The 17,900-nt window shown below is 50.8% G+C and overlaps 1 long non-coding RNA gene across 1 annotated transcript; it reads left to right on the forward strand.

Moving 5' to 3' along the window:
* The first annotated feature begins 6,108 nt into the window (after nt 1-6,108).
* On the forward strand, nt 6,109-16,528 carry LOC114197958 (uncharacterized). Its single transcript, XR_003606994.2, has 3 exons — nt 6,109-6,325; nt 6,970-7,125; nt 14,220-16,528. It is a non-coding gene; the product is annotated as an uncharacterized LOC114197958 (long non-coding RNA).
* Nucleotides 16,529-17,900: the final 1,372 nt, after the last annotated feature.

The raw sequence follows: 17,900 nt of genomic DNA on the forward strand, positions 1-17,900 counted from the left end.
CTCTGCATGGTTGGGGTCCTGGAGTGGCGAGCAGCAGGCATGGCGCTGACTAGTGTGACAGAAAGGGAGTTTCCTGGAGGGGCCTGCCCAGGGCATAGGTTCAGAGTGGTGGCTGGAGAAATGGACCTAGAGAACCGGAACACAGGAGTCCCCGGTGTTGGGGAGACCTCAGAGCGTGGCTGCCAGAATGAATGGGCACCTGGCCCTTTCTTCCATCCTGGGGTCTGTCTGCTCAAGGGTGGGGGCCTGGACCTAGAGGGTCCAATGGTCCTGCTCAGGTCACGGGCCCACCCCCTGGGCAAGGTGGGCTCCTTGTTGGGATGGCCCCAGTACGACCTCCCATAATAGAGGAGGGGCTGTTCCCTAACAGGAAATCAGGGTGCTGTCATCAAAGACAGGGAGGCCCAAACTAGCGGAAGTTACCTGCAGCACCTACTGTTTGCCTGCTCCAGGCCAGAAGGCCTGCCTTCCATCCCACACCCGTAGCCAGAAGTCCCAGCCCGAGGAGGGTGTCAGGGGCTCGCCCTTGCTCTCTCCCTGCCACCAGCTCCAGGAGAGATCCTGGGTTGGGCTTATCACCTCCGAGCAGGGGGTGGGTCTCAGAGAGATTTAGCCCAGCCCTCTATCCAGGGTGGTCTTGGAACCCCACCAGGTCTGACACCCACACACCTGCACACCTTCTATGCCCGCCGAGGCCCAATACAGCCTCCAAACTGCCATGCCCCTCAGCGAATTCTCTTCAGGGGCTGCCCCTCACTGGCACCCCTCTTCCAGGGCCACCCTGATTCAAAACAACATGATGCAACTGCAGCCTCATCCCCACTGTTTAAAGAATGGATCATCGTGGTGTATCTTTCCAACAGTAGTTTTCATTAAATGAAGCCCACAGCACATACATTCGCTGGGAATGGTAGGCAGATTAAATATGGCAGAAATGTACTGGGATTTCCTTAGAAATCAGCTTATTGGTGTATGAGGACCAGCTGCTGATCAAGGACGGAGGCTATGGAATTAGGCTGCAGGGGTTTAAATCCGGGCTCTGGCCCCTGTGGCTGTGTGACTTTGAGCAAGAGGCATCATCTCTCTGGCTCTCAGCCTCCCCGTCTGCGTGATGCAAGCAGTAGCAATTCCTACCTACCTACTGGGCTTGTAAGGATTAAATAACTACTTACCTAACATTCAACAAGGTGAACTACAGACATGTCCACACAGACTCACGTGGGCCATCCTTGTAGCCACTGGGATCTCGCAGGAAGCTCGCAGCCAGAGGTCAGACTGTCCTGTGTGTGCAGACCGATGAGCCTGAAGGGGGAAACCTGTCATAGGGAAGCTGGTGATTTCTTTAAGACTAAGAGTAGGAAGAAGCTGCCCTAGGCCTCCTTCCCTCTCCTTGCTTTGTTTTGTCGGCCAGATAGTCTCCTTTGCTCTCTATTTCCTGATTGAGTAAACTCTGTGATCTAAATGCAAACACACCGAGCCAGCACCAACAAGCACCTGCTTCCTGCACACGGCTTCTAAAAGAGCAGGATGAACGAGGGGTCACCTGGCGAGAGATGCAAATGCTCCAGGAGGCAGAGCAGGATTCGGCCAAAAGGCCCTGCAAGTTCAGTCCATTTGCTCCTTCTTTGTTAGATTGTTCGTTTGTTCATTCCTTCCTTCCTTTAGTGAGAACTTCTGTGGGGGTGGGGGGCAGGGACCTTGCCTCCAAGGAGCTTACATGCAGGGGAGGTAGGGCGGACCAGGAACCATGCAGTGTGCCAGCTACAGGTGACTCTGGGAGGGGGCAGTAAGAAGACCCTCATTTCCCTGGGAGACATGTACAAATAAAGAAATGAAGATGTCAGCCCAGCAAAGAGCTAAGTGGTGTGCACAAAAGGTGTTTAACAGCCTGGAGTCAGAGAAGCCACAAGAACTGTATAAAATTGAAAGAATCATTTCTCCAAGGCTGAAATCCCATTATTTGGGAAATCTCTGCTCTACCCAGCCCCCCAGGCCTGTCTAAAGGTAGCTGCCCCATAGCACCCCACCTTCTTCAGCCCAGCTCACCTTCTCTGTGTCCTAATTTCTGTTGCACCTGTTGTCAGACCATTTAGATATGCCCTCAGCCTTGTTCTCTTTCCACAATGCTTGTCTGCTTTCCACCTGGGATGCAGGTATCTTGAGGGCAGGGCTCTATGTTGTTCCTTCTCCATACCCCCCTCTGCATGACTGAGCTCAGAATAGGTCCAACAAATGAGCAGCCGATGACTGAGTTCTTTGTGAATTAGAGACATCATACCAGAAGCCTTGGCAATGTCTGCACTGTGGCTTGTGATCCAGAATTCAGGATATGTTCTCATGCTAGTTTCCCTTAACTTGAAGTGTGTTGACTCATGTCTATTTGTCCCTTTACTATTCTATCTGTTCCAGTCAGACTGATGCTAGGCCGTGCTATAGTAACACATTAACTGTAAATCATAATTGCTTAATGTAAAGTTTATTTCTAGCTCATGGAATGAGCACAACACATGTATGCACGTATGCAGGGAGGCTCTACTTTAGTCAACTGGATACATGGACTGATGAAGGAGCCACCATCTTGTACCTGCACCACCCGGGACATGGGGTCTCTCTAGTTGCTGTTACAAAGGAAGAGAGACCTGGAGCATCATTTCCCATCCTGACTCTTCCATGCTTTGGCTCCATCAATTCTGCCTGCAGCACACTGACCAGAACAAACTTTAGGGTGCTAACTGAAACGGGGGCTGGGGAGGTAGGGGTGCAAATGGATATCTGGTGTGTGGTAAGTGTCTTCGCCACAGAATCTCATTTCTCTTTGCTCACTCTCTTGAGACTCCCAATATACATGTGTTCTTTTTGTCTTCTCTGCGTCCATTCCTCCACTTTTGGTATCACACCATGGATATGTGGTTGGGTGTCCATCTATGATCCTGGGGGGAATGGCAATCGGGGTGCTTGGAGGCCCCCATGCCAAGAAGTGGGTGATTGATCCTGTCAGCAAGGTATTGGTTTGACTTTCACCTTTGAAGGATATTTTGGCTGGGTATGGAATTCCGGGTTGGCATTTGTCTCCTTTCAGAAGGTATTATTCCATTATCTTCTGGCTTCACTTGCCTTCCTTGAGTTCATCTGTACTTTTACTGTTGCTCCTTTGAAGGTAATAGGACTGTTCCTCTGGCTGCTTTTAAGATTTACTCTTGGGCTTTGGCTCTCAACAGTATTACCATGACATGCCTCAGTTTTGTTTTCATTGCATTTGTCTTGTATGGGATTCAAACTGATTCTTGGATTTATGGTTTGATCTATTTCATCAATGATAAAAATCTCAGGTTTTGACTCTTCAAATATTGCATCTTCCTGTTTCCTCATACTGCCAGATCTTCGATAACATTTACATTACTTTTCTACCATGGCCCATATATCACTTATGATTTTTATTTTTGACTTCTTTTTGCCTTGATTCTTCGGTCTGGATAACTCTTCTGATTTATATTCCAGTTCACAAATTCTGTCTTTGGTTGTTAAACTCATCTCACGCACTCTTAAACTTACTTAATGTATTTTTTAGTTCCGTGATTTCCTTTGCTTCCTTTTTTATAGGTTCCAGTTCTACACCAAAATGATTGATCTTGTCTTTTAATTCTTTCAAGACATTGATCATATTATTAAAACATATCTCCATTATCTGGATCTCCCTAGGATCTGATTTTTGTTTCTGTTTCCCCTTTATTTTTGGTCACAAAACCTTTCAAATGCCTGGTTATTTTTGATTGAGTGTTGAACATTTTTTTTTAAAGATTTGTTTATTTATTTGAGAGAAAGAGAGAGAGAGGGAAGGAGAGGGAGAGAGAATTTGAAGCAGACTCCATGCTGAGTGCAGAGTTTGATGTGGGGCTTGATTCCACAACTGTGAGATCATGACATGAGCCGAAACCAAGAGTCAGATGTTTAACCAACTGAGCCACTCAGGCGCCCCAGTGTTGGACATTGTTAAATAAAAAATTCTTGAGTTCACATGCAGTTTTTCTGAAAGATGTTATCTTCCTTCAGAAAGGCATTGATTTCATTTTTGGCAAGCAGCCATTCCAGAGGACCACACCTTACATGATTATGGTTTGATGTGACTTGAAGCTGACTTTAGTTTCTCCTGGGCAGGACTGCTGTCCAGTCAACACTGCCCCTTAAGGCAGAGCCTGTCCAAATCCCAGCCCCAAACTCAGGAGTATTAGAATCTGTCCTCCTCAGCAGCCCTTGAATTCTAACACTTGTCCCCTAGCCTTATGGGAGTGTTGTAAACTCTATTCAACTTCTCAGCCTTTCGATTGTTGCTTTTGGAATTGGCAATCACCTTTAGGGGAAATGAGGTATCAGATGCTCAGTTCCCATATCATGGGTTTCTTTTTCTCCCAGATTTGGCTCCACACAGTCTCACTGTTTTGTTAACTTCAAGCAGGTATTTAAAAATTTTTGTCCCTATTTTCTTGTATTTTAAGTAAGAGGATTGGTTCAAAGACCTTAGCCTGCTGGAAGGAGCACTCCACCGTTCTAAATTATATACATGGAAAAACCGGAAGCAACTTAACCCCAATAAAAGAGGCATTATAGTATATCCATGAGAGTGGAATAATATGCTGTCATTAAAAATGTTAAATATTTTATCATTATGATAGAATACGAACAATGATATTTTGAAGGAAAATCAGAATATGCTTTTTAAACATTATCCCAGTTTTGTAAAAACAACAAAATATCTGTATGAGCATAGATAAATGACTAGAAAGAAATATAGTAAAATATGCCCTGAGGATATTACCTCTAACTAAGCCAAAACATTAGGGAAAGTACTTAAATTTGCTTCAGGCATGCAGAATTTGCTAGATTATTTCTTCAGTACACACCCCCCCCCCCACATGTATTCCAGCAGCAGCTGTGTCCTCAGGGAGTCCAATACTACTTGGTAAGTGTCCTTGGTCATTTCATACTAATAAGCTTTGTTTCCTTGATTATCTGTCTGAATTTGGGGTGGTAGGGGGCTGGCTTTATCTCTTGGATGTTTCATTTGCAGCCTAGGTATCTTATCCCACTTTTGTCTCATCAGTACATCTTGATGAACATTTATTGACTAGCCATTGTATGCTTATCACCACACTCATTGTACTAGATTATGAAGCACCCATGCTGGAAGGGAGCTTGGAGATCCTTTAACTAAGTTAAACATTATGCAGAACACACACACACACACACACAATCAGCTGGGCTGCTCTCCATGAAGAGTGGCTGTGTGTCTGAGGGGGGGACTTCCACCCACACTTGTGGTCTTCGATCTGCCCCACCACGTAGCTGCTGGGGCACATGTGGGGACCCTACTGTTATGTATACAACACAGGTGCTTCTAGGCCCCTTGCTGGATAAGTAGGACCCTCACTCCCCGACCAGCCAGGCGAGGTCCCTGCATTCTCTCTTCAATGCGGCACACTTCTGTTCTATCATGTGTCTCACAAGGGCGTCCGTGACTTATCTGCTTAATGTTTGGAGCTCCCAGCAGGGTGTAAGCAACATCAGGGCAGGGACCCTGTTAATGCTGCTCACTACAGCATCCAAGGGCCATGCCCTCCCTGTGTGATGCTGGCGAGTTACTAGCCTCTCTGTATCTGTTTCCTCACTTGTAAGATGGGGGTGCATTAATAGCGGTACTTCATAAGGGCCTCACTAAAAGGAAAGAGTCACCATATGCAAATGCTTAGAATGGCCGCCAGTGTACAGTAAGCGCTCCCTACCGGTCACCTGGTGGTGCTATTATGGTCATTGTTAAGGGCAGGGTCTCTTGCCTTCTGCAGCCAGGCCTGTCACTTCTCATAAAACCTCTGGCTTTTGATTCTAAGCACTTCAGTGCCCTGACAAGAAAACGCACCCCCTCCCCTGCAGTGGGTCCCAGCACCCTTTCTTTCCTCAGCGGGCAGACCCTGCCTCCGATGCTGACTCACTTCCCCCTTCTCGCCTCTGCTCACTGTCAGCGAGGCTGGTCACTAGGTTTCTCCATCGGTTTCCGGGGTGTTGGTCCAGAAGGAAAGCAGGGTTTCCTGTTCACTTCCTGCTGTGCCTCAGCAGGCTGAGCCACTGCGCCCGAGGCCTTGTGAAACCCCAGTGGACAGCAATACCCAACAACGCAGAGTATGCCCAGAAGTCCACAGTGTCCAAGTCACCTGCCCTGGGCATGAAACACTGAAAGAAAGAGCATTGCCCCGGTGGGTCAAGCCAAACCCAGTTGCTATTATGGCCCTGGGGCTGGAAAGCCTGAGCCTGCTTTGCAGCTGCTTGGCTGATGGTAAGCTTTCACAATGCAGTGCAAAAGCCATTTAGCACCTTTAAAGAAATTAGAAATGGGTTTTTCACGTGTGGCGGTGCTGAAAATTGCGAATAATGATAGAATTATTAAGAACAGCCTTCCTGGCCTTATGCTTTTAATTGCCTCTGATCTGTAAAGCTGACAAATGTGAAACAGTTTTGGGAGCCTGGTAGAATGGCTCGTGGTTCTTTTGTTTACTGCCGTGAGGACTGCTGTTTGGGTGGAGAGGTGCTGTGGGAAGGAGAGTGGCGAGCTGGGAGCCATGGGCCTGGGTTCCCACCTGGTTGTGCTCTCAGTGGGGCCTGAGGCTCTCATCCCGCTAAGGAAGCAGTCTGAACTGATGAGGGCAAACGGGGTATGTGGAGTGACGATCTTCCAGAGCCCCGCGGTGGCTTGCAGGCAGCCAGCTTGGGTACAGGCTGAGCTAAGCTAAGTAGGCTTCTTGCTGCAGGACTTCCCAGAGCCTTCAGTAGAGTTGTAATGACGGGTAACATTTAGTAAGCACTCGCCCTGAGCCACCCCAGGGCTGGAGGCTTTGCGTGTGACCTCACTTGTCTTCATCAGCAGGCACAGAGGAGTAGCTGGGGTGGAGCGATCACAGACAATTGCTCTTCTGTTCACAGGGCCTGTGAGCAGAAGCACCAGTCTTCAGCTCGGGTCTGACCACAGAAGCTGTGCTGCCTCTCTGTCCTGTCCAGAGAGCCCTGTGTGCAACCTTGAAACCATGTAGTCCAGGGCTCCCATTTTCCAGATCAGAAGATGGAGGCTTCTCTAGCTCTGTGAGTGGGAGAGGGCAGGACTCCTCTCCTCTGTCCTCCACTCCCCCACAGCCCTCCCTCCAGTGCACTGGGGGTGGGGGTCCTGGGGCAGGGGTGTGCATTCACCCAACTCTCCCACCAGCTGTAAATAATGCCCCTTACTCAGAGGTTTGACATTTTAATAGAATTAATATATGTAAAACGCAGAAAAGTCATGGGACCGGGGCCAGGTGATTTCCCCCACCCACCTAGAGTCTGCCCTACTCAAGGGATGGGTCAGCCAGGCTCCTGGCTCTTGCCAGGAGAGAAAGTTGGCAATGAATTCCTCCCTGAAGGAAACAAGCGCATCCGTGAGACTGGAACCCCTTTTCTCGGATGCATTTTCCTGAGTGGCCAGCAGATGGCAGGAGCAAGCTAGGGACGGGAGCCTGTGGCCCACCCGTGGGCGGGTAGCCTTGGCCGCTGAAAATCCCGTGGTGCTCCGTGGTTGTATGAAGAGATCTCCAGTGTGAGAGCCCTCCTTTATTCTGAGCAGGATTCTAAACAAACGGGGCACTGGCCTTGTGGCTGGCACGCAGGGAGGACCCAGGGGCTCCCGTTTGCTCCCAGCGGGCACTGATGCCCTCCCGTTCCCACGTGTCAGCCTCTTGCAGAGGATCGGCCACTTCTCTCTGCTCCCTGGCCGCAGAGACGTTGCTGGTGCACCAAGGCCTGGGGATGGAAGTGGTGGCCGCGTGTCCCTGTCATTAGATTGGGGGTTGTCGACCACCACGGAACTCCGCAGGGCCGGTTCTGGTGGGCGTGATTCCTCAGTCAGTCATTTCATGAGTATTTATGGAGCCCCGACTGTGTGCCTGGCCCCCGTCCAGGGTTCCGGCTGGCAGTGAGAAGCTCGCACTAGATCCATGACTAACAGGGAGCTCACGTTCCAGCGGGAGAGACAGAAAATACCTGGGAAGGAGTTAGGATAAAGTGGGATTGAGCCAGGTATGAGAAAGGTAAGCGCACAGGAGAACAGGAAGCGAGGGGCAGTGGGATCCGAGCGACGAGGTTAGGAGGGTGGTCAGGGAAGGCCTGGCGGGGGCAGTCCAGATGGGGGTGACAGGGCAAACCCTGGGGGTGGGATGGGCTTCCCACGGGTCAGAACTAGAAAGGAGGCCAGCGCGGCTGAGCTGAATACATGAGGGGGAGGGGCGGGCAGGGGGTGGCAGGGGTCTGGTCCCCTGTACACAGGGTCAGGGGTCAGGATTCTGCTCCATAGAGAGTGTGGAACTGCCCAAATGGCCAAACGCAGCAATTTCACATGGTTCAACCTGACCACTTAGCGAGGTCACTGGGGTTTGGTTCTTGAGCTTCACAGACCCTGGGATTCCGGAAGCCCCTCCCTCCAGGTGGATCAGGTTGCCCAGTGCAGCTGCAAAGGTCCCCAAGCCCACTGTCTCCCGGACATCGTTTCTCCTGCAGGCGTGGGCTCTCGTGGGTAGCTGCCCGCCTCTCCTGCATATCTGGCTCCCTGCCTGGCCCCCCAGCCCCCCAGGCCTAGCCAGGCCCTTTGCCGTTTCCTGGGGCCTTTCGGGGAAGCTCAGGCCAGATAGAGCCTGCGACAAGCCTCCCTCCCCGCATCTCCAGCAGGTTGCGGTCCCCGTGGGGTGTGCTAGAAAGCCGAGATGAGATGTGCTCTTCACATCTGACAAAAGAGTTAAACTGACAATTCCTCGCAGACTCAGGTTCAAATCCTTATTAAGCTGTTAAGTGAGGGGGGATTTCACATCCTTCCGGAGGCTCTCCTTCTGCCACCAAGTGGCTGTGTGTGGGGGCTTTGTTCCTCGGCCTTTCCTTCGCTATCTGGGCCTCCTGTGTCACCTGACATGAGGGGGGAGCCACCAGAGGCCCCCCCGACAGCCTCTGGGGAAGCAGGAGCCCACGCAGCAGGAGCTGAGGGCCGGGAGAGGCAGACTGAGAACCAGGGGAGGGCAGCGTGGGGACCTGGAAATGAGACCAGCACAGAGCAATGAGCGGTCCTCAGGAAATGTAATGGGACACGTTCCCTAGTTGTAAAGAAGATGTTTGTGACACATGCTCAGCTGCGACAAGTTGCCACACACATGGGGGCCTGTGGGTGAGGAGCCCCGGGAGGCACGGGTGTTAAAACGTGAGGCTGCCACACAGAAAGTTTGCTATTTGCTCCTGCCAGGGGCTGCAGGCTCTCCCCACCTGAATCCAACTCAGACCCCGTTTGAACCTCTTCTTCTGTGGGCCGTGCTCCCCACAGTGCAGAAGGGAGCCGGCATTCAGATCTGATTCTATGAAGGTCTGCAGACAGACACCCCCCGTTGTAAGTTCATTTGGTGTGGGCTAATCAGAAAGTGGGGATCTCCCATGCCCGCCCTACACAAACATCCTCAGTGTTTTGCTCTTAGGTGGTTAAGAATGGTTTAGTGTTGTTTGGAACATTGGTTTGGGGGGTTTTGGATGGTCTGCGAATGTGCTCTTTTCTTTCCCCTTCCCCTAATGGGATATGAGCTTCTGATGCCTGCAAATTTACTCTCCAAAGTGTTTCCAGGAATTGATGATGTATGGACAATGTGGTGTACCTGCATCTGACTGGCTCTCACCTGCTGGGTGTCATTCTCATGTGAGTGGGCCAGGTCAAGCCGGGAGAAAGCAGGTGCCGCTTGACACCTGACATGATAAATCCCTGCCTTCTTTTGTGATTAACAGGAAAAAAAAAACCCCACAAATGCCCCCAAAGAACCCTGCTGGCTGTGGCTTTTGGAAACCCTCTCTTAGGGACCCCCCTGCGACCTGTCGGGCAGGAGCCCTGGGAGGCCATGGGCGGGCACTTTGCAGCCAGGCTGCGGCAGGAGGCTGGTCATGACCGAGGACACCACGGAGCCGGCGTGCAGAGCTCGGCCCCTCACAGTGCCTGTCGTGGGTGAGCAGCCCTTGTCATGGATCAGAGCCACAGCCGACTGATCTTCTCGAGGCTGGCCCTCTCAGCCAGAGGCCTGGTGTGTCTGCTGTGCCGCAGTGCTGCCCGGCCCGCCTGGGAGCCGGCTGCAGACTTTCCTGCAGCAAACTGGTGCTTGCCTGTCCATCACGGCGAGCCATGCCTGCCTGCGGTGCCTGGCAGCTGAAAGACCCCTGGATTCTGGCAGAGTATGTTCATGGCCTGAAAGCTCATCTTGTAGTCCCTCTACCCTGAGATGCAGCTTCTGTGCTAGTGGGATTCACGCTCAGCTCCTTCCTCCTCGGGCCTCCCTGGGCCTGCATCACCACCGTCTGCCAGGGACAGCCGCTCGGTGAGATTCTTAATTAAAACCGTGGCACTTGGGGGCAGGAAAGAAGTTAAAAACTCTGAAGTCACTTTCCCTAATAGAAATCTTATTTTGGAGGTGCTCACAGAGGTCAGGCCGACCAGGAAAACCCGCACGCCTCAAATGAGCTCAAATAGATTTACTGAATTTACTCAGCTGGGTGCCCGGAGGCAGAGCAGGGACGCAGCGGTGGGGGGGGGGGGCACCCTCACCTGTAGCCCCAGATTCATTCCTGGGGCAGGGAGATGGGAGGAGAGGCCCAGATTTTCTTGGAAGACTGGAGAATTGCTGAGTAGCTGTCTTGGAACTTGCTGACCCAGGCGTCTGTGAGCTCAGCCTGTCGGCTGTCCCTGCATCCAGCTCTCTAGAGTTTGATGACTACTGTCCCCTGGAAATTCACTTCAACGTGGTGGCAGTGACTGGGGAATGGCTATATCTGGAATCCATTAGTCACACAGAGAACTCCCCCTTTTCCATGTTTTCTGGCCCAAGCAGCTGCTCTGAAAGCTGACGGCTCTATGGATCTCGCAGCATCTCGGGACAGACTGCGAAGAATTTTCTCCTTTGAGAGAAGTTGGGAGTGATGTGGAAAGGCCCAGAGGGAGGGGCGTGCTCTGAATCTGGGGCAGCAGAAAGCATCTTCAATGTGCAGGCCCAGGCCTTGTGCTGGGGAGGGAGCTGGACTCTTGCTTCCGAGGAGTTATCTCATTCTGGGGGCTTAGACTAATTTGTGAGAGTGCCTCTCCCCATGGGGCTGCAAGAGTATGGCCTTCAAGAGCAACAATTTAATTCCAGATCATGGCCCTAGTGCACAAAAAAACCAAATTTTATCCTCTCTTCTCCACTTGCCCATTTAAAGCCTTATTCGGTGGGGCTGGGATGGGGCTGGGATGGGGCAGGGGCTTGGAGTTGCTATGGAAACACGGCCTGGAACTCCACACATCAGCCCAAGGCTTGAATAGAGACCCAGCCAATCCTCTACTCCTTCACCTTTGAGCCCTGCCTGCCTGCGGTCTTGGAGCCACACGGAGACCACAGAGCCTGGCCTGCCCTGCAGGAACCCAGGAGAGCACCTGGGCACGCTGGCTTTCCCCGAAACTCACATATACCGCCTATAGTCTCCTTCCAGAATCTTCTCCAAATCCTCTCCCAGTTCAACTCCCTCTGTCTCCATAGCAACCAACACCCCTTGATAAGAGGCCAGACCCATTATTGTCTTTGTTTTGCTCCTGGCATCTTGGGCCACTGATAAGGAGGCCGGGGGGGATCCTCAGATGCCAGAGAGCCATTCCCAACTGATTCTGCTGGAGTTCTGAATCCATACATGGCTGTCCTTCAGTAACCAGCATGAGTCCAGCCCTAATGTCCCCATGGTATAATAAAGGATTTCTGGCCTTTGTCCCTGCTTTCTGGGAGGGAGCCTCTAAATCCTTGGAGTTTCCTGGCTGATAGGACTATCTTTGTTGCGCACGGTGGGCCCCTGGGGCCTTCCCTGGATTTATACTGAGGAGGTGACTCAGGATGGGGGCTGGTCCTGCTGGAAAGACCAAGCCTGTGATCAGAGGGCTGGGGCTCAGACCCACAGGACATCAGACCCCCGGGGGATGGTGGCGGAGGTTCAATTCAATCCATCCTGCCTCTGTGGAAAGCTCTGGGCCCCGAGGCACAGTTGAGCTTCCTAGCTGGTGATGCACAGCAACATGCTAGAAGGGAGATGCTCTGAGTTCGGGACCCTTCCAGACGTGGCCCTGGCCCCTCTGTTTGGCTGGTCCTCAATCGTATCCTCTATAATAACACTGTTTTCATCAACATAGCACCTCCCTGAGTTCTGTGAGTCCTTGTGGCCAATGATTGCACCTGAGAGGGTTGGGGGACCCTCAGATGTATAACCAGATGGTCAGAAGTGCAGTTGTCCCAGGAACCCCCAAGCACTGGGGACTCTGCCCCACCCTGTGAAGTGTGCGCTGTGGGCAGTCCCTCCAAGCCAGGTCAGGGGAGGAGGGAAGGAAGGCATCTCCACACGTCTGCACTTCAGTTCAGTGGCTTTCTAAACCCACTGCCCCACCTAAGGGGCTTTTAAAAACAAGAGCTGCCCGGGCCCCTTCCAGAGCATGTCTGATTTGATGAGCCTGCAACGGGAGCCTGGAATGGACATGTTTACAAAGCTTTCACAGGTGGTTCCGAGGCAGAATCATATTTGAGAATCATTTTCTCAGGAAGCCAAGCACGTGTTCCAAGCAGAAAAAATCAGCTTGAAAGAAGAGAAAATGCAGGAGGCCATGTGCCAACGTTCAAACAGAAGGGAACAAAGGGGCGGTAGATAGAAAGTTAAGTGCTGGTGGGCAGATCACGTTAAGATCTGTCTCTGGGAAGGTGCAGCTTGAAAGCCACACATCACCTGAAATGGGCTATGATATGGTGGCCACTTGAGAGACTTCTTGCCTCTAATGTGTTCTCTCCTGACTCACGGGACCTGGAGTTTCTCTGTAGGGTCAAGACACCAGTGTCCTCTGCTGGGATGCATATTTTGGATCTCAGGGAACTGGGCTGGGGGCTGGAACCTCAGCCCCGAACCTTTTATCAGATGGGGCTGTGATCGTGTGGATGTGTCTGGTGGCACATGAGTAATTCACTGTGACAGCTTCTCAAATCGGCCCTGTTCCCTTTCTCCCTGGCCATGGCCTGGGGCCACTGTCACGCCTTGGTGGGGTGAAAGCCATGACTCCGCTCTCATGTCCCTGCTGCTTCTCTTGCCTCTCTGCAGCCCCCCACTCCTCCCAGAAACCAGGTTGATCCTTTCAAAAGTTAGTCATGTCATGTCTTTCCCTTGCATAAAATCCTCCAATGGGTTCCCACTACACCATGAAAAATATGAGTCCTTGTGATAGGTCCCCACCTGTCCCTCCGTCTCACTTGGTCCACTCACAATACCCACTGGCAGCCACACCGGCTTGCTTTCTATTCCTCAAAGAGTTCCCAACTCTCTTCTAGCACAGGGCCTTTGCACAAGCTGGGCCCACCCCCTGCAATGCCCTGCTCTTGGCCTCACACTTGCCATGGCTTCTTCCTTGAAATTCATGATCTCACCTATTGTTACTCTTTAAAAAGTCCTTCTTTCGGCAAAATACATTGGTAGGTTGCTTCTATTATCGTCCGTGCCATCACTCTGTTCATGCCCTACACAGAACTGGTCATGCTTCTTAATATATATTTACTTGCTTATTTTTCCTGTTTCCCCTACTCTGCTGCTGAATGTCCCATGCAGTGCCTGGCACATAGTCGGTGCTCATTTTAGCTGGAGTGATTACTACTAGCTACAGCAGCATCTCACCCTAAAAACCTCAGGGGCTTATCTCAGAAAGGTTTACTTCTTGATCATATGACTCACCCAGTGTGGATGGGTGTGGACCTCTGCTCTCCACACTCCAGCCCCAAGGGGGCCCTGCCACTTTGTAGCCTCCCGATCTGAACAACGTAGCCCAAAAGATTTGCCAAAGAAGAGGAGTTGAGAGAAAAATGAGGCATGTGGCTTTGAACGGCCTGGAATTCACAGGTGTTGCCTGTGTTCATGGTCCATTTGCCCCAACCAGTCACTGGCTTCACCTCACTGCAGGCGGTCTGGGAGACAGAGGCTGACAGGATGCTAAGGGGGTGGGGGCGAGTGGTGGGGGTAGGGAGATCTGTTCGGCCCAGAGCCCAGAGTGGGAGGGGTCGCGCCCACAGACCCAAGCTCTGCGGTTTCTGCTGGATTTTCCTTGTGTGTGAACTTGTAGAAACTAATGTCCACACTGAATGCAGGCAAGGACTCAGGGCAAATCCTCCACTTCCTCTGTATTGGCGCCAGCCCCGGGGACGGAGTGGCTGTGTCTGCTGCAAGCGGCATATGCGTGAAGAGGTGGACAAAGACACAGCCACCATTAGCAGGTACTGCTTGCCGAATGCTCCGTAAGTACCTTGGAAACAGGCCACCCTGGGAAATAAATGATCCACGGGGCCCCTGTAACCTCCAGCTCCCTTGGCGGCCGCTCCTGTTCCCTGAAGGCCCCCCTCCCTCCTGGTGGGCTCCCGGGAACCGGGTGGCAGAAACCAGCCTGGTGATTTACCTCCCACCTTCCTGGGACTCCCCACCAGGCCCGTGCATCTCATGTTTCATTATGAGGCTGTGGATGGTGGTGATATTAATTATGGGGCTGAGGCTGTGTCACCTGAAGAAAGTTGGTGCATGTGTAATTTGACTTTCCTCAAGAAGGAGAATTATATTTTTCCTGATCTCATTCTCTCGCAAGAATGCCAGGGAAGCAAGCAGAATCACACTTAAGGGTTTTAAACGGATGAGCTTCAGTTAAAAAAATTAAAATCCTTTCTATCTGGCGAAGATTGGGAGAATCCACCTCTAGAATTCGGGGTTTCTCGGTAGGGGCCAGCGGCTCTCCCGTGGGGAGGGCTGTGGGTGCACTGTGAGGCAGAGCTTGGCCTGTGGTGCAAAGCCAAGGGTAGGTCATGGCTGGGTTTTCTACAGACATAGAGCAAGAGCATTTCTTGGCAAAACTTATTCTTGGCTGAAAGCAAACGGGCACATTCCAAAGGGTGAGATGGGGAGAGTTTGACACTCGTTGGTTTTGTAAGTAAACACCAGATTAATGCAAGAACACCAATAACAGTAATGACCTAAATGAGAGCTTGTGTGACAGTCCTGGCCCTCATCCACATGCCGTGGGTGCGTGCTTGCTGCCATCCGGCCTTCCCGGAAGTCCTGCAGGGGGTCCCCCGCTTTAACCCCATCACACAGAGGAGGCGGGCGACACAGATGCGCCTGGGCCTGTGCTCAGTCTGCATGACACAGACAGCACGGCAGACTTCCTCATTCGAAGCGATTCCATTAAGAACGTTGTCATGCCATTATGTCAGCAATGAAATCAGTGCTGCCGTTTTAAGCTCTTACTGTGTGCTAAGCATTTGTGTGTGCGTGCGTGCGCTGGTGTGCATGCGTGCACACAGGCATGGGCCCATGTGTGTGCACACGCATGTGGAAGGAAAATGACGTGGGTGAGCTTGGAGAATTCCAGATGCCGGAGGGGCCCGCATGTGTGGCTGCTGCTGGAAGTGGGAGTCAGGGCCGTGTTGGTGACGTCACCTCAGGAGAAATGGGTTCCAAATCCACATTTATTCCCAGTTCTCTGGGTGACCTTGGTCATGTCGCTTTATCTCCCTGAACTTTGTTCTTTAAACATCTTTTAAGCTTTAAGGCTGTCGGACCGTTATACACACGGAGAAAGGCGTGTGTGAAGGCCCTGCGTCATGAATACTCACAAGGTGAACAGCTGTGACCCACACTCGGATAAAGAACGAGCACAGCCTTCAGCCAGCTGGGCAGCCACTGGGCATCCCTCCCCAGGCACGCCCCTCCCAGAGCCCATCACTCGCCAAGTCTTTTCTTACCTGCGGGGAGGAAATGTTGTGTGCCATCATCGTCAAGAAGGCAGCGGCAAGACGAGGGTGACGGTGTGTCCGGCTCGGTGCAAAGCCCTTGACGGGAACTGTTTCGTGGCCTCCGCGGGGAGCACGGTGGCGGCCAGTGCTGGCACACTCCCTCACTCTGCAGACGAGGACAGCATGGCTCTGAAATGGGATCCAAACAGATCAGCCCAGCTGTGAGCGTGACCCTGTCTGTCCCACGCTATTCTCGGACTTCAGTTTTTCTTCCTGCTTCCTTTATTCATTCCAAGTACCTCCCTGTCGTGCTTGTTGGAGGGTGGCTGTGCTGGTGTCTGGCCACAGACTATAGATCAGGCCACCGGACACCGTCTCGGGCTGTGATGATTTCCATTTTACCTCTCCAAGAATCAAGGGGCCCCAGGAAGAAGCCAGCTCACGTGATCAATTATTCAACAGAAGGACAGAAAGCTCTGCTGCACCGAACCTAAGGATTTGGGGTAGACAATGGGAAATTATTAATAAAAAAATTCTACCACTTTCTTCTTCCCACAGTGGGAGAGACTCATGGAATCAACTCTGAGTGAAGGCATCAAGTTTAAGCTGTTAATTACTTCTTAATCATGCAGAATAAAAGCTACATCCCTTAAAATACACCAGACAGCTAAACCTAATCTTTGCTTTTCCTGGGTATCATCGAAGGAATCCAGATGTTATGGTAATAAAACCGCTCCATAAACAAACAGAATACCCAGCTGTAGGAACTGACTCCTCAGCATTCGTGTGCCCCCAAGGCTTTTCCTGGGCTGGGGTCCTGAATGCTGCTCGGTGTCCCCGTCCCCTCCCGGCAGCCCCCACTGTGGACACAACCACATAACCGGAAGGGAGACCAGCACAGAACTTGCTGAATGTCTGTGGGACTAAACCCAGGACCCATCTGAAGCCTGTGTCTGCGGGCTTTCCAGCAAGTGAGGGGCAGCCCTGGGTCTTAAGGGGTCTGGGTGTGGAGAGGGTGCCCTTGAGCAGATTGAATACGTTTCACTCAGACATATGTAGATGTTACAATTTATTTTGGGTCCGTCAATATTAATAACAGTGGAAATAGCTAGTGTTTATTGGGAATGTTAGTGCGTGCTCTTGCCCCGAGCCCCCATGACACTATGAGGTAGCTCCTGTTACTGACTGAGATTCACAGGTGAAGTCATTTCCCCAAAGTCCCTCAATAAGTATACGGTGAAGGTCGAATCTGAGTCCAGAAGAGCTGGTTCTACTATTATTTTACAAAATGTTCTACTTTGGTTTGAGTTGGCCTTTGATCTTTCAAAACAACTTTCACTGAACTCATGGTTTTGTAAAACAAAGTTGGTTTTGAGATCGGCAAATGAGTGCATTTAAAAATATTTGTGTGCACACACCCTGGTACACATTCTGCAATGTTTTCCCCAAGGTAAAAAGCCTGGAAGGGAACACACCACAAATGTAATAGTTTATTTATCTGCGTGGTACAATTAGGGATGGTTTTAGTTTTTTCTGCATGATGTTCTATATTTTGTATCAGTGAACGTATATCAATCTTGTACACAGAAAACATTTTCAGAAAACAAAATTAATGATTCCATTCATAAAACTTTTGAGTGTCTTCTTTATAAACCAAAGAAATTGCATTGATTATAAAACTAAATATATAGTTACATATATTTTTCTCCAATTTTTTTCCTAAAAATGTTTTCTCAAGGTGGAGCTACCTTTCTCTCCGACTATAATCTTGCTTTTTTGTTGATGTTTAAGAAATCCAGAAAATACAGAAAATAAATCCTGTATGATCTCAGCAAAAAGAAAAAATTATTTATTCTTTTATCCTGCAAGTAACTATGTGTTTACAAAATGATAAATGTTCACTTGCTGTAAATATTTCGAACACAAAGAGTATAAATTAGGGGCCGCCTGAATCTCATTCCCCCAATTTCATGCTTTGCTGCATATTCTCCTGGACATGCTCCATCCCAGATGTCTCAAGATGCAGGTATGTGCTATGGTGAGCACTGT

Source organism: Eumetopias jubatus, unplaced genomic scaffold, assembly GCF_037043125.1.
Source record: "Eumetopias jubatus isolate StellerSeaLion01/CBP00866 unplaced genomic scaffold, mEumJub1_p1.0 scaffold_9, whole genome shotgun sequence".
Lineage (NCBI taxonomy): Eukaryota > Metazoa > Chordata > Mammalia > Carnivora > Otariidae > Eumetopias > Eumetopias jubatus.